This window comes from Cotesia glomerata, linkage group LG2, assembly GCF_020080835.1.
Source record: "Cotesia glomerata isolate CgM1 linkage group LG2, MPM_Cglom_v2.3, whole genome shotgun sequence".
NCBI classification, from domain to species: Eukaryota; Metazoa; Arthropoda; class Insecta; order Hymenoptera; family Braconidae; genus Cotesia; species Cotesia glomerata.
The window spans coordinates 19,387,553-19,400,357 of NC_058159.1; the positions used below are offsets into that span (position 1 = coordinate 19,387,553).

General features: G+C 37.9%; 1 protein-coding gene across 4 annotated transcripts in view; it reads left to right on the forward strand.

Moving 5' to 3' along the window:
• The window catches only part of LOC123259302 (transcription factor EC), a 435,681-nt gene that overhangs the window by 19,975 nt on the left and 402,901 nt on the right, over positions 1 to 12,805 (forward strand). The gene's annotated exons all lie outside the window — the stretch shown is intronic.

A 12,805-nucleotide genomic window follows, 5' to 3' on the forward strand; every position in this document is an offset into this window, starting at 1 on the left:
CTTTTATGTGTAAATTTAACATTAATTGTGTTAAATTAACACAGAAAAATGTTAAATTAACACAAAAAAGTGTTAAATATTTAACATAAAAATTTTTAACACAAAATTTTTTGACGCAATAACGCAAAATTTTTTACTGTGTACATTTAGTTAACTCAACTATACAGATCCTAAGATTAACAAAACAGTTGCCTATTTTGACAAAACTACATATATTTATAAGAGCTATTCTCTGTATGCTTAAGTCAAACAAATTAATCCTTGAATCAGTAATCCAGATCGTTATTTTAAGGAAACGTTATTTGAGGGTACGCTGGATAGTTATTTTAACAATATTTTTAACTTCCCTCTAAGAAAATAGAAGATTTTCAAAAATCGGGAAGTTACTGTTTTCACCCCGTTCTGCAAAAATCGAGTTTTCTCATCAGATCTCGACGTTTCAAAGTCACAAGAAGATTCCCTGACTACCCCTGAAATGTTGTCACTATGTGGTATCCTGGGTATGTCGGACTCAGAAGTCGATATTATTTACAACAATACCGACTAAACATCCTCCTCTCTCCTTTCCTCATAGATGTTATGGGAGACTGGATCGGAACTTTTTGTGGCGCCAATAGTTCTTTCGTGCTGCTTCTGTAGTCCCTCCAGCGTACACACACGAAGAAAGTGTGTTCGACGTCGTTGATTTGGTCCGGGCAGTATTTGCACGCCGGCGTGCGGTGCAGCCCCATCTTGAGGAGATAGGCGTTAAACTGTCCGTGCCCCGTCAATAGCTGGGTGAGGAAGAAGTCCGTGTCCCCGTACTTTCGAGAAAGCCAGATGTTGATGTTTGGGATCAGGCTCGCCGTCCATCTGCCCGTCCCTCCCGATGTCCATCGCTCCTGCCACTCTTGCTGCGTTTCCGCCTTTATCCTTGTTCTTGCGTCTTTCATGTTTTCGTCACTGTTTTTAGCGTCATAGAGTTTTGCTTTCTCGAACGCTAGTAGGTCGATGGGCGCGGCTCCCCCTACGGAAAAATTATATATCCTAGAATATAATTCGTAGAATATAATATATGCTGGTAATATATCCTAGAATATACTCTAGAATATATGCTGGGATATACGAAAATTCGCCAAAAAATATATGCTAGGATATATGTGCTAGTATATATTCCAATATATATCCCGAATATATCCATGGATATATATTTTTGCGCTCGTATGTGTCCCGTTGTACGCAAAATTTTTTTGAGATCTATAGTCTGGTTCATAATCAATGGACGTAACACATGTATATATACTAGAATATATCCTAGAATATATTCTAGGATATATCGGAGGATATATTCTAGAATATATCCTAAGATATATTTTCCGGCGAATTTTCATATACTAAGCATATATCTTTGAATATATACTAGAATATCTTCTCAGCATATATTCTAGGATACATCATTTTTCCGTGGGGGTCCCGCAATGACTAATATAGCCGCCTGGGATACCGTTCGGTAGGCGCAGGCAACCCTGAGAGCGCCTCGTCGTTGCACTGCCGCTATCTTTTGCTGGTAGGTCTTCTGCTTCAATATGTTTACCCATATTTCTGCTCCATGAAGCAGTACCGAGTGGACTGCTTCCAGAAGAACTCTTCTCTTTTTGGTTCTTGGTCTCCGACGTTTTAAGGTCATAGGAAGCTTCCCTGACTACACCACTGTGTGTGTGTGTGTGTGTGTGTGTGTGTGTGTGTGTGTGTGTGTGTGTGTGTGTGTGTGTGCGCGTGCGTGTGAAAGTACGTGAACCGCTTATAACTTTTGAACGGCTCATTCGATTTTATCGCGGCTGGTGCCATTTGAAAGGGCTTGGCCAAACTTAGATTTTGAGTATAATTTGGACCGATTAAGATCAGTAGATTTTGAGAAATCTTAAAAAAACTAAGAAAAAAAAATTTTCAAATGTGTTTTTTTTTGGATAACTTTTAAACGGCTCCACCGATCAATTCCAAAAACTAATCAGCTCTAGAAATAAAAAACCACGTCGATCGCCACCAAGCTGGTCAAAATCGGTTGATTCGTTCGAGAGATGTCGTGAACGAAAGAAAACCGTAAAAAAGGTTTTTATGGAATTACTTCGGAATTTTTGGTTCGATCAATTAAAACCTGAAAATTATTTATGTGGCTAATAAAATTGCGTTGAATGCTGCCAACCACGTAACAATCGGTTGATCCATTCAAAAGTTATTGCGGTTTGAAAATTCCAAAAATAGTGTTCTATGAAACTTCTATCAGACTTTTGAGCTCGAAGAGCTCAAATGCATAGAAATACTATCTTTTTGAGCTCAGCGAGCTCAAAATATCACATTAATTATATTTTGAGCTCAAAAATCTCAAAAACGTCATAAGTACAATTTTAAGCGCCCAGGTATGGAGCGGGAAGTTGCAAGGATGGCCTTTAGGGTGAACCGTTTTACTAATTTTTAACTTCCCGCTAAGAAAATCGAAGATTTTCAAAAATCGGGAAGTTATTGTTTTCACCCCGTTTTGCAAAAATCGAGTTTTCATCAGATCTCGACGTTTGAAGGTCACAGGAAGCTTCCATGACTATTCCCGCGAGGTTGTCACGGTGTCTGTATGTATGTGTGTGTGTGTGTGTGTTTTTTTTTTTTTTTTTTTCCCTTAGGGGGGGGGGAATCCTTTTGACGGATTCTAGGCATAGCTGTTTGGCCTGGATATGTGGCGACTCGACGCAGCGTCATACTAAAACTCGACACTAACGCCCCTACCCACTAAACCCTAAACCCCTTTCCTCTTTCCTCTAATCCCTCATGGAAACCGCCGTTAGGCATTACTTCGTGGGGGGAGGATATAGCGACTGCTCTTCCTTCTGGTAACTAGGTATTATTTTACCTTTCTTCTAGTTGTTGTCATCTGCTCTTTTTCTTTCGATGGAACGCAAGTCTATAAGGACTTCTGTTGCAAACGTGTTTGCGGCGTTCCAGGCAGCCTCTGATGACAGCATTGCTTCTACTATTGTCTCTGGTTGGATTTTCTTCTTCAAGATCATCTCCAGCTCATCGCGCTGTGGGTAAAATCGTGGGCACCAAAGAAAACGTGCTCCGCGTCTTCATTGATTCCTGGGCAGGACGGGCACTCCGGTGAATCATCATGCTTGAAGCGGTGAAGATACGTCCGAAAACATCCATGTCCTGACAACATCTGCGTCAGATAGTAATTGACCTCGCCATGACTCCGGTTTATCCAAACGTCGATTTTCGGTATGAGACGGTGTGTCCATCTTCCTGTTGTCGCGGCGTCCCACTGCGATTGCCATCGTGCGATGCTGTTCTGCCGTTCTTTAGCTCTGAGTTCCTCGGCACTTAGTGTGGTTGACCTCTTTCGTTGGTAAAGGTTCCGTCTTTCCTCAGCTAGAACTCTAAGCGGCAGAGTTCCGGAAATGACACACACTGCTACTTCTGATATCGTGCGGAATGCACTGGCTAGTCTTACAGCGCTCAGTCGATATACTGGTCCAGCTTTTCTCCATGATTCTTGCAACTTCAGCGCGTCTGCCCAAATGGATATTCCATATGTGAGCACCGATGTGACAACTGATGATAGTAGTAGTCTCCTGCTCTGCTTTGGGCTGTGTGTGTGTCTGTGTGTGTGTGTGTGTGTGTGTGTGTGTGTGTGTGTGTGTGTGTGTGAAAGTATGTGAACCCCTTATAACTTTTGAACGGCTCGACCGATTTCATCGCGGTTGGTGCCATTCGAAAGGGCTTGACCAAACTTAGATTTTGAAAACTATTTGGACCGATTCAGATCAATAGATTTTGAGAAATCTTAAAAAAAATGAAAAAAAAATTTTTTTCAAATGTGGTTTTTTTGAAATAACTTTTAAACGGCTTAAAGGTTCAATTCCAAAAACTAATCAGCTCTTAACCTCAAAAAACCACGTCGATCGCCACCAGTCCGGTCAAAATCGGTTGATTCGTTCGAGAGATTCGTGAACGAAAGAAAACCGAAAAAAGTGTTTTTTCGGAATAACTCCAAAATTCCTAGCGCGATCAATTCAAAATTTAAGATTTTTTGTGAGGCTTGAAAAACTGCGTCGAATGCTTCTAACTGCGTAAAAATCGGTTTATTCATTCAAAAGTTATTGCGGTTTAAAAATTCAAAAAATAGTGTCTTATCAAATCTCTATCAGATTTTTGAGCTCGAAGAGCTTTAAAGCATAGGAAAGTAATCTCTTTGAGCTCGGAGAGCTCAAAATAACCCATTAATTGTATTTTTGAGCTCGAAGAGCTCAAAAACGTCATTGGTGCAATTTTAAGCGCCTAAGTATGGAATTAGCGGGAAGTTGCAGGGATGGCCTTCAGGGTCAACCGTTTTCCTAATTTTTTTTTGAATAACTTTCAAACGGCTTGACCTATCAATTCCAAAAACTAATCAGCTCTTAACATCGAAAAACTACGTCGATCGTTACCAAACTGGTCAAAAACGGTTAATTCGTTCGTGAGTTGTCGTTGACGAAAGAAATCGAAAAAAAGTGTTTTTTTCGAATTACACTGGAATTTCTGGTCTGGTCAATTTGTGTTTGGAAATATATCATAGAATCTAAAAAACTTCGTCGAATGCCGCCAATCGTGTGAAACTCGGTTCATTCATTCAAAAGTTATTGCGGTTTGAAAATTCAAAAAATAGTGTTTTGTTAAACTGTTATTAGACTTTTGAGCTCGGAGAGCTCAAAACTACACGAAAATTATATTTTTAAGATAAATTACAAAAGATTACAAACAATTACAAAAGTAGCGGGAAGTTGCAGGGATGGTCTTTAGTATTAACCGTTTTTCTAATTTTGCACGCCTCATAGTGCGAAGCGCGTGAGGTTGTGCTTTATACTCGACTCGTCAAGGTCAAGCAATTTTGTGATCTTTAAATGTGTCTATCACAACCATATTGCGCTTATACAATGATAGAAGTAGATGTACACCGAAAAAACACTTAAATTGAACCATCTTTTACTTTCTAAAATCATTTCATGTTGCTATTTTGAAAAAAAAAATGTTTTGAAAAAAATTTTACGTGGATGTCCGGATGCCACCCTATTTTGGATATACCAACAATTACTCCCGAACAAATTGATATTTCAAGACCGGACCTTTTTTATTAGTTTAAAAATTTGATGAACTGGGTCCGTATTTCATATCAGTAGCCTAATTTACGTATTTTTTTTAAATTTAATTTTTATTAAAATTCACTACGATACAACCGTACAAAGCCAAACGAACTTTTCTGATTTATCACGTGAAAACTATGGTGCCACTTGATCAAGCTAGATTTTTGTAGACTGCGTGCGCATATGACAAGAAAAAAGGGCGCTGATATTTAAAAAAAAAAAAATTAAAAAAAATATTCTGTAAGAAATTACTTAATTATAATTTTTTTTTTAAAATCAATTATACAATTAATTTTTTTCTTAAAAAATGAATGAGCGTTATGAGGCGTGCGTTTTTGGATTTTCCAAACTTTTTTTACATAACTTCGAAATATTCTCTCGAATCGTTTTTGATGAAATAGAATAATCATAAGAACTCAAAAAACCGCGTCGATCGGAACCAAGAACGTGAAAATCGGTTGATTGGTTCGAGAGATGTTGTCGACGGAACATTTGGAAACAAGTGTTTTTTTAATATAACTCAGACATTTTTTGGAATAACTTTTAATCGGCGTTATCGATCAATTCCAAAAACTAATCAGATTTTTACATCTAAAAACACGTTGATCACTGCCAAGCCGGTCAAAATCGGTCGATTCGTTCGAGAGATATCGTGAACGAAAAAAACCAAAAAAACTGTTTTTTCGATATTAATCCGAAAATCCTAGTTTGATCAATCTAAACTCAGAAATTCTTTATGAGGTTGATAAAACTGCGTCGAGTGCCGCCAAGTGTGTGAAAATCGGTTGATTCATTCAAAAGTTATTGCGGTTTGAAAATTCAAAAAATGGTGTTTTATCAGACTTTTGAGCTCAGAGCTCAAAATAACACATAAATTGTTTTTTTGAGCTCGAAGAGCTCAAAAACATCATTAGTGCAATTTTCAGCACCTAGGTATGGAATTAGCCGGAAGTTGCAGAGAATGGTTTCAGGGTCTACCGTTTTCCTAATTTTTTTTTCCGTGTACAGTTGTTTGTTAATATTTAAATTTTATAAGACGTTTTAAAATTTTCTGGAAAAATCCAGAATATTTTCGATCGATTAGAATGTTGACATACATTTTGAAGCTTTCTAGATCATTCGAAGTTATTCTAGAACATTCTCATTCGATCATAATCTAACCGTAGATTTCAGAACTTCCTAGATTATTCCAGGATTTTCTAGAACATTTCTCATTCGATCAGAAACGTAGATTTTAGAACTATCCCGAGTCGAAATTTAGCGCCTCAAATTTCTGATATACTGGCAGGCTTACGGGTACATCCAAAATAGTGAAAAAACATGCATTATAGCGCCTCAATAGCACCTCTAAGGTCTCAGTTTTGAAAGAAAATTCGAAATTTTTAAGGTGCTATTTTAATATTTGAATTTATTATTTTGATATTTAATACTTTTACAGTAAATAATTATATACAAAATTAAAAAATCTGGAAAACGGTTTACCCTAAAGGCCATCCCTGCAACCGACTTTTGTCGCTAGTTGCGATGTTTTTGAGCTCTTCGAGCACAAAAATTAAATTTGTGTTTTTTTAAGTTTTACAAGCTATTCGATGCTTTTAAGCTCAAAAGTCTTCTCAGAGTTCGATGAAACACTATTTTTTACATTTTTAAACTGCTATAACTTTTGAATGAATCAACGGATTTTCACGTGGTTGGCGGCGATCGGTTTAGTTTTTTGAGTTCTATAAAAAATTTGGAACAAAAAAATTGATCTGATGAAACATTTCGGAGTTATTACAAAAAAACACTTTTTTCTATTTTGTTCGACAACGATATCTCACGAACGCTTCAACCGATTTTGAAGCACTTGGTGGCGATCGATGTGGATTTTTAAGGTTAAGAGTTGATTAGTTTTTGAAGTTGATCGGTTCAGCCGATTCGGAGATATTTTGAATAAATGAAAAAAAAAACAACTTTTTTTTTTCTCTTTTTTTGCAATTTCTCGAAATCTACCGGTCCGAATTGGTTCCGACTTACAGAAAATCTAAGTTTGGCGAAGCCCTTTCGAACAACACCAACTGCGATAAAATCGGTCAAGCCGTTCAAAAGTTACGAAAGGTTTACACACACACATACAAACACACACACACACACACACACACACACACACACACACACACACACACACACACACACACACACACACATACAGACGTACGAACATCATCGCGAAAACATTCAAGGAACGTTCCTAGGACCTCAAAACGTCAAGATCTGATGAGAACTCGATTTTCGAAAAACGGGATAAAATCAATAACTTCCCGATTTTCCGAAAATCATTGATTTTCTTAGCGGGAAGTTAAATATATGGTTTATCAAACGAAAATTGTTGAATATAATTGCTGTTTCCTTCTTTCATCCAACATTTTACATTTTTTTTCTGAATTTTTATTTAATTTCTTTGTTCTGACATGCCCGAATTGAACAATTTCATGCTTTGATCCTGAATAATATGTTTACACGGAAAAAAAAATATTGCTACTGGAGCCATCTACTAGAGAGCTACTCGTAGAGCGCTACGACAGCAAAACGTTTTTCTACAGTAGCAAAATGGCTCTGGTAGAAATACATTAGTCAGCTAGAATCGCTAACTACATTTTTCAACGGTGCCGTCTAACATAACTACATACACACGTACCAATATCTATTAACTGAATAACAATATTTATAAATAATGATTTCAATACATAATAATATTTATAAATAATAATTTCAAAAATTATATTTATTAATTGATGAATTTGAAATTATTTATCTAATTTTAATTGAATCAAAAAATTAAATTAAATGACATAAAAAAGGTCAATAAAAAATTCTGATAATTATCATAATAAATTATAATTTAAATAAAAACATGGTTCCATATTATTTATCACTAATAAATATAATTGAAAATTAATTTAGCAGATATTTAATCATTTTTAGAATTTTTTTAATAAATTAATTATGGTAAAAAAAACGAAAAAAACAATTGACATGTAGAAATTTTCAAAAATCATAAATGCAATTTTTTTAAAATAATTTGTCAGAAAAAATTTATTTGTTAAATAAAATTAGAAAATTATCAAGTGACTGTTAACTTTAACATCATTGAATAAAATTATAATCAGAAGTTTGACAATTTTAAAAAAATAATAAATATACGAAAATAACAATTTAAAAAAAAATGTCTAAAAATTAGAAAAAAAACTTTCAGTATAATTTTTTTATTTTAACTAAGTTTAAATTTGTTTAAAAATAAAAAAAAATTAGGAAAACGGTTGACCCTGAAGCCATCCCTGCAACTTCCCGCTACTTTCGTAATTAAGCGCTCATAATTGCACTTATTACGTTTTTGAGCTCTTCGACCTCAAAAATATAATTTTCGTGTAGTTTTGAGCTCTTCGAGCTTAAAAGTCTGATATAAGTTTAATAAAACACTATTTTTTGAATTTTCATACCGCAATAACTTTTGAATGAATGAACCAATTTTCACGCGGTTGGCGGCATTCGACGCAGTTTTTCAAATTATATGATATATTTTTAAACACACATTTATCAGACCAGAAATTTCAGTGTAATTCGAAAAAAACACTTTTTTTCGATTTTTTTCGTCAACGATAACTCACGAACGAATCAACCGATTTTAACCGGCTTGGTAGCGATCGACGTACTTTTTCAATGTTAAGAGTTGATTAGTTTTGGAAATTGATCGGTCAAGCTGTTTGAAAGTTATTAAAAAAAACCACATTAGAAAAAATTTTTTTTCGCAGTTTTTTTAAGATTTCTCAAAATCTATCGGTCCGAATCGGTCCAACTTGTATTAAAAATCTAAGTTTAGTTCTCCGACTCTCAACTTGATAGTATCTACCGTTTTTCTACTGGTGATGACCACTGCCTCGGTTTTATGCTTGGCTAGTTGCAAGTTCACCATGTCCATTCACAAATTGACTCGTCTGAATGTAATATCAAATGCCATTTCTATCTCTTCGAGGTGCTTTGCGAGGATCACGATAGCTACGTCATCTGCATATGCTACAAGTTTGACTCCCGTAGGCAATGCTATTCTCAGGAGGCCATCATACATGATGTTCCTTAGCAGAGGACCTAAGACTGATCCCTGTGGCACTCCTCCGGTGGTTTCGTACATTTCTGTACCGTTCTTCGTGTCATATTTCAGGACCCTATTCGTGAAGTAGCTTGCTACCATTCTGCGAAGGTATACTGGTACGTTTTTTTCTTCTAGAGCCCGCATGACGCAGTCCTAGTCAGCAGAGTTAAAGGCATTCTTGATGTCTAAAGCAGCCACCAAGTAGTATTTCTTCTTTCCACCCTTCCATCTCGTTCCGGTGATTGCATCCTTGGCTATATCGACGACCGATTTGATCGCATCCAGAGTTGACCGTCCTTTTCGGAAACCAAACTGGGTCTCTGCCAGGAGTGGATCGACTACAGCCTCTATTCTCTGATGAATTATGCGCTCGAATATCTTGCCAGCCGTGTCTAACATGCAGAGGGGTCGGTAGGATGACGGTTCTTTCGGCGGCTTTTTCCCCTTGGGAAGTAGTACTAGCCGTGGCTGTTTCTACTTCTGGGGAAAAGTCCCTTCCTTTAGGCACGTATCGTTAACGTCTAGGAATAATGTCGGTGCTGCTCTAAGAATTGATTTCAGGGCAATATTAGTGATTCTGTCCAATCCCGGCGCCTTATTATTCCCTACTCGATTGCCTGCCTCTATCAACTCGTCCAACGTGATAGTTGGGATGTCTTCAGGGTTGAGCTGCTCCAACTTGTAGGTGAATACTGGCTGTTGGGGAAACATCGCAGTAATAATCTTCTCTAGGAGCTGTGGACACGTAGGTGATGGCATTGGCTGGCATTTCAGGTGGGTCATAACCACCTTATACGGTCTGCCCCATGGATCTTTCTCTACTTCTGCGACCAGTTCCTTCCAGCAGCATCTTTTGCTTTCTTTGATGGCTCTGTTTAATTCTCGACGGGCCTTTTTATACTCTGCCAACAGCTCTGCGGAGTTAGGTCGTCTGTAGATACGCTGAGACTTTTTTCTTTTTTTAAGACACTCTGAACGTAGAATGCTAATGTGATCGTTCCACCAGTGCACCGAAGGTCTTGAATTCATGCCACGTTTCCGAGACATACTGGCGTCGCAAGCCTGGGTGACTCTTCTCATTAGGTCCTTGGTCCTCTTCAGCAATTTCTACGATGATCGGATCGCACTCTAGGGCTACTACTAAAGCAGTGAGGTCAAGAGATTTAACTTTCCACCCAACTGCACTAGCGCTCCTGTTGTCTCTTGTTAGATTCTGGCCAGTTGATATTTTCCATAGTATCGCACTATGGTCGCTGGCTGTGTAGATGTTCAATACTTTCCAAGAAAAAACTGTTCGAGCTAAGCAACTGCTGACAAATGTAAGGTCGACAATCGAGTTTGCCTTTCCTTTAGTATACGTTGGCGTGTCACCAATGTTAAGAAGGATCACGTCCAGTGTGGCCATTGCCTCGAGAAGTGCTTTTCCACGTGTATTAGTGAACTTGCTGCCCCAGTCTGCTGCCCAGGAATTGAAGTCACCAACTATTGCCACGGGAATAGTGTTTTCTTGCGTCCTCAGTTAGCCGATCAAGGAAGTCTTCAAACTGTTCATTAGAGAGACTAGGTGGTGCATAGCAACTGTAGAAGCGGAGGCCATTTACCCATGCTGCTACGAAGCCGGCTTCTTTATTGTTGACTTTTCTCTGAAAAGGACATTTACCGCAGGACCAGATGACGGCTTTGTTAGTGCTGTCGGATTCCCAGGGTTGGTTACTCAGGTGTCTATAAGGCTCACTTATAAGTGCTACGTCTGCCTCTAATTCGCGCACAGTTTGCATGAGCAGGTCATGCGCAGCCTCACAATGATTGAGGTTGAGCTGCAATATCTTCATGTTCTTGGCTTCGTTATCTTCTGGAGCGCTTCTTGGAAGACGGGGCATCTGTTCGTGCCTGCATGGTGAGCCGCCTTTTCTACGCCGTGCCGTTCATCAGCCGTAATCCACATCGTCGGAAATAATCGACACGGGTTCCGGACACTCCCAGTGAGTTACAGCAGGGAACGATCGTCTTGCTAGGTCAGTTAGTGTGACCAACCCATTAAAGGGGGAGTTTTGCCCACAGGAGCGTATTTTATTTGGCTCCTACCCTCTGTACCTCATCAACTAAGAACCTAGTGTCATCCAAAGACAGCGAGCGTTCTCCCATCCGCTACGGGGAGACGCGCCTGGTAGCAGTTTCTCCTCTGCCGTAGGTGTGTGTATATGTGTGTGTGTGTGTGTGTTTGTGTGTTTGTGTGTGTGTGTGTGTGTGTGTGTGTGTGTGTGTGTGTGTGTGTGTGTGTGTGTGTGTGTGTGTGTGTGTGTGTGTGTGTGTGTGTGTGTGTGTGTGGCAAGTTAAAAAATGTGAAATGTTCGAAGAAAGAAGGAAACAGCAATTTTATTCAACAACTTTCATTTGATAAACCAATTTTTTAAATTTTGTATAAAATTATTTACTGTAAAATGTATGTAAAAGTGATAAATATCAAAATAATAAATTCAAAAATTAAAAAATCGTTATATGTATCATTATTATCAGCTGGAGACTTACAGGCTCTATTATGATGCTACTTATTTTCATTTGCTTCTCAATAGCACCTTAAAAATCTCGAACTTTCTTTCAAAACTGAGACCTTAGAGGTGCTATTGAGGCGCTATTAGCTCCTCAAACGGCCAAAAAGCGTCAACTTGAGGTGCTATTGAGGCGCTATAATGCATGTTTTTTCACTATATCCCGACTAAAAATTATATTGGGAATACCCAAGGTATACATCTGGGCCCCATTGGGTTCTTATGGGATATGCCCAATAGGAAAATCCCAATGAGGACCCAATGATGAACCCAATTGGGAAATCCCAATTGAAAACGAAATAAATTATTGTCAATTTCTCTAGTTGGGATTCATATGGGATCTAAATGGGAATACCCAACGTTAAAATAAAGAATTTTTGGCACTTTTTTCCAGTTGGGATTCATGTGGGACCAAAGTGGGAATGCCCAATGTGAAATTAAAAAATTTTTAGAAGTTTATTTCTAATTGGGATTCATGTGGGATCTAAATGGTAATACCCAACGTGAAAATAAAAAATTAGAAAAACGGTTGACCCTGAAGACCATCCCTGCAACTTCCCGTTTATTCCGCTTATACCTTCCCTCTTTTTTTGATCTCTTCGAGCTCAAAAATACAATCTGTGTGTTGTTTTGAGCTCTCCGAGCTCAAAAAGATACCTTTTCTATGCTTTTGAGCTCTTTGAGCTCAAAAGTCTGATAGAAGTTTCATAGAACACTATTTTTTGAATTTTCAAACCGCAATAACTTTTGAATGAATGATCCGATTTTTACGCGGTTGGTGGTATTCTACGCAGTTTTTAAAGCCTCATAAAAAATTTCTAAGTTTTAATTGGTCAAACTAGAAATTTCGGAGTAACTCCAAAAAAACACTTTTTTTGGTTTTCTTTCGTTCACGATATCTCTCGAACCAATCAACCGATTTTGACCGGATTGGAGGAAATCGACGTGGTTTTTCAAGGTTGAGAGCTGATTAGTTT